A 4,518-nucleotide genomic window follows, 5' to 3' on the forward strand; every position below is an offset into this window, starting at 1 on the left:
GTACCTCCTATAACGTCGTTTCGCGACAAGATTGATAGAGTCTGGACCAATAGTGGATGAGCAGCCGAACTACTTTCCTCCGACCCTGCGCCACGCTACGGAGCGGCTAAATTGAGTTTGCTATCGTCTGTTTAGTATTATATATAAATTAGGTACTGTACATATAATTATATATTAATTATACATATATTAGGTACTGTATATATAATTATATATTAACTTAATTTATTGTAACTTTATTATAATTATATATATGCTTTCTGCCGCCTGGCAACACGCTACGAAGATTTTAGGCTAGTAAGTTGAGTTTATTATCGTCTGTACAGTATGTAAATTAGGTACCGTAAGTCTAATACAGCACTAATTTTATATATTTCTTATGAAAGAAACATTTCTTATTCAACGGCCATAAAAATTATTTGTATTAATGATGTGTCCAAAGGTCAAGTTATTTTTCTGTGAAAAATTATTTATCAGAAATCGCGGCCGCCGTTTCGTGTGCTGTTCCGCGACGAAAACAAGCTTTGAGCAACGGCGTAGTCGAACAGTACACACTCGGTAAGTAATCCTATAATTTTTTGTTTATATCATAGTTTATACACATTATTCCCAAAAAATTATATGTGTTTTGGAAATGTTGAGTGGAATTAGTCTAGAATCGGTTAATTTTATAGAAGAAAACCTTTCAAACAGCCTTACTCCGTAAAGTTCATACGCGTCGGGCTGCGATTGGCTCATGTATTTAATCATTCCTACAACGTAAAATTCGATTAATGTGGAACGTATCTAAGCGTTATAGGGGGTCTACTGTATATTTTTTTTGGTTTTATATTTTTCAATATATTTATTTAGTTTGTAAAAAATAAAGAAATAATTCTTAACGCTACAATAACCACGATTATTATTTTAAAAGTTTATGTTAGGCTTAACATCGATGAAAATTCAACGCAAAGTGACATGCAATGGATAAAAATTTAAACATGGGATAAGTTAATATATTTTTTTCGTACACAATCGGTTATCCGAAAAATAAGTTATCTGAACAACCCCAGTCCGCAATTGATTCAGATAAACTACGCTCTACTGTATTGCAAAATTTCATAGTTAAATGAACAGTCTTTACAATTGTTGAATAATAGTTACACAATGATTGGACATGATTAAATACGTTTCAAAATGTTCCTAAAGATAAAGACTTAAATTTGATATATTGTTTTTCAGATTTACTTACGTGAAATGCCAATTAGACTGATGCTATGGCCAGACTTTTAATAAGTATCAGGTTAAAAATGAAGGAGCAATTTTGGAAACCAATAGCCAAAAAACTGTGGGTGAAGGTTTCCAATCACTTAGCAAAAGAGGGATATAAAATTTCTTCTACGGAGTGTGATAAAAAGTGGCAAAACCCTTTATAGACATACAGAAGAAACAAAGATAAAGTGAAAAATAAAACTGGGCTATAACCTGGCCCTACTTTGATCTTTTCAATGCAGCAATAGGTTGTAGGTCTGATGTTACTTCTCCAGAAACTTTAATGAGTTTGCTACCAGATAAAAATTACAATACTACTTAAAGCACTCCTTCCCCTTCTCCAGTAGAGTTGTCTTCAACAAGCAGCAGCACATTTAGTCTTCCTTTTTGTAGTTTAGAAAATCTTTAAAAAGTACCAAAAAGGAAAGCAAATGAACCACCAATGTGGTTTTCACAGTACCTGGAAACGTGTGAAAAGACAGAGAGAAGAAAGAGAAAACAAACAATGGGAAGATTTTGAAGAAATCAAAGAAAAAAGCTTACAACAAGAAAGTGAAAACAAAGAAGAAAGAAGGAAAGTGATGCAATCATTTATATTTTGGATAAACTTACAAAAAAATAGACTAGCCATTTATATTTTTACTTTACTATATTAAAAATTTGCTGTAAAACCAATCATAAACAATTAAGTTTGTATATCACAATTGTTTTTTTTATTTATACAAACCGATTTTTATACATTTGATATGAGATAGTAGCAAACATATTGTAATGTTTTAAGGTTCCCCCCTCTTAAGTTAGTGATGCAAATACAATTAGAATTGTATTCTTTGAAAAATAGAATTTATCTTGTTCATGCACAGAATTTAGAAATGAGAAATACAGACAACCTATGGTACAAAATGCTTTAAAAAATCTTAATACTATTTTCATACTTAAAAAGAGAAGAAAGACAATAGAAGTAAAAGAAATTCAAATGCGTCAACAGGAAAAGTAGCATTTTATGAAATTTTATATCCAGTATTAGAAAAATTTGTATAAAAAAACTACTATACAGGACACCTTGTATTGTTTGCAGAAACATCATCTAACTAAATTACATTGAAACAGTTTTATTTCAAACATGTCTACCTTGTTGTCTATCTTGTTACAAATTCATATAAAAAGTGCAAGACTATTATTTATTCTGGCAATTTTTTACTTTATTTTTCCAGTATTAAATGCATTTTGAAGAAACTATGACACAGATGATATGTTTCAATGGTTTTATTTATTACTACTACAAGTAGCTTCTTGTAGTAGTAATAAATAAAACCATTGTGCAAATGAGGGGTGAAAAAATATAGCTACACCGTTTCACCCTTCATTTGCACAATGTTAGTTAAGCAGTGTAGGACGGCAAATCTATTTAACACAAGACGAAAGTGTTCAAAAATTTAAACACACATTAATAAAAATATTAATGATTTTATTTTAAAAGTTTTAATCGAGTGTTACATAAACAATGCAGGTTATCTTTGCTGGCTTTGGCCAATTACTACTACAGCAGATTAAACAAAAAATATCAAAAAATTATTCTAACTGCTGATACAAATAATTTGCAATACTATCTCTCTTAGATCATCCACTTTGATTGATCTCATAATCAGCCAAGTTGTTTCCATTTTGTATGTAATTGTCATCCCTTTCAGGTGCTTCATCATTCTGTAAAACACAAAAGTTATGAAGAATACATGCTGAAATGATCATTTTTGGGATATTGGACCACTATGTCACATGCAGAAGTTTTAATCGTATCCATTATCCTTGTATAGCACCATTAAATAATATGTCGATAAAGGATATGCCGAGTCTCCAAGATGATGGCAGTTCTGAGGAATAGAAACAGCACCATTGAAATATGTCTATATTTCTTATAAAGAGCTTTCTAATCCAAATCTGTCCATGATACCACAAAACAATTCTTGGTTTCACAGCATCTACAACAATAATAATATCACTTTTTCTTTATCAGAATAAAATAAAGATGGCCTACCAGTGTTTGACTTCTTGTGGAGGTTTATATTTAGTAAAATAAATTCTACAGTTTCTCGTTTAAGACGAAAATGTGCTTTGAAGTCGATATCATTGTACCATAAAATGGTTTCTTCGACATAATCCATGATTTTTACCTTTTTTGTTGGAGATTCATTTATTACCGTAAGAATTTCCTCCTCCTCCACTTCTCTTGGACTTTTATCGAAAAAAGACCAAGAGAAGTGGAGGAGGAGAATTAATTTCAGAATTAAAAAGTTCACAAAATGCATAAACTGCACCACTCCAAATGGCCGCCATCTTTACTGCTGCAGCAGTCATGTTGTTAAACCACGTGTTTTACGTCATAAAGCAGCGCTGAAGCGATTGTTAGCCCTTTTCAAGCGATGCGCCTTCTTCGTGACGTCATATCACGTCAGGAAGAAGGCGCAACGGAAGGCATTTTCTTCCGCCATGACACTTACGGAATTTCTCGTACAAGGCTGCTTTATTGTGGGTTGGTTTTTTTTTACCTTTTAACACAATAAACTCCCCAAAATAAGTAAAAGCAACAAAGAGAAATGTAACAAACGAGCCGAGAAAACAATATATCACGACATTAACGTTAAGCCTGACACGGGTTGGAAATTGTCACAAACTTTCGACGTTATTGTCGACTTTCACACAAAAATATATTTAAACTTATAGTCTGGTCAGTTATTTAAAATATTGCTAGGTCAAAAGTAAACTAGAAATAAGAAAATTTCCGGAATATAATAAAAAATCGACAAGAACATACCTTCGCGCCAAAAGGCTGCCATGAGGGAAGACTATGATGTCGCGCCGTCTATGATTCGCATCCTTCGATAATTTTAAGAATTAAAAGAAATTTAATTTTAATACCTAATTTTTTTTAATTTAAAATTTATTTATTTAGAAGTGTTAAAACGATTTTTGGCACTAAATCGTAACCTTAGAAATTTATCTATTTTTTGTATTCGGGTTAATATGGAGGTTATTGCGTGGTCGCTTGTTCTTCAAAGAGCCGGCCGAAGCTTTTTGCTCGACCATACGAAATTACTCGCGGAGAGCCAGGGGAAATGCCTTCCGGGAAATATTCTGAGAATAACTGGCCCCTATTTACGCATTAGAAGCGTGGAGAAAACTTGAAAAGCTTCACGTGGCCAGCCCGTCCTGGCCATGTACGAAGTACGACCGAACTACCAGTATTCGGGGAATGAAACCGCTTGGCCA

At 32.7% G+C, this 4,518-nt stretch overlaps 1 long non-coding RNA gene across 1 annotated transcript in view; it reads right to left on the reverse strand.

The window, feature by feature from the left end:
- The window catches only part of LOC111629723, a 28,711-nt gene extending 24,588 nt beyond the window's left edge, over positions 1-4,123 (reverse strand). The window contains exon 1 of the long non-coding RNA XR_002757394.1: positions 4,064-4,123. This is a non-coding gene — a long non-coding RNA (uncharacterized LOC111629723). The remainder of the gene's footprint in view (positions 1-4,063) is intronic.
- Between the last annotated feature and the right edge of the window lie 395 nt (positions 4,124-4,518).

The sequence above is a fragment of the Centruroides sculpturatus genome, unplaced genomic scaffold (assembly GCF_000671375.1).
Source record: "Centruroides sculpturatus isolate CEXI.00-Female unplaced genomic scaffold, Cexi_2.0 scaffold482, whole genome shotgun sequence".
Taxonomy (NCBI): Eukaryota; Metazoa; Arthropoda; class Arachnida; order Scorpiones; family Buthidae; genus Centruroides; species Centruroides sculpturatus.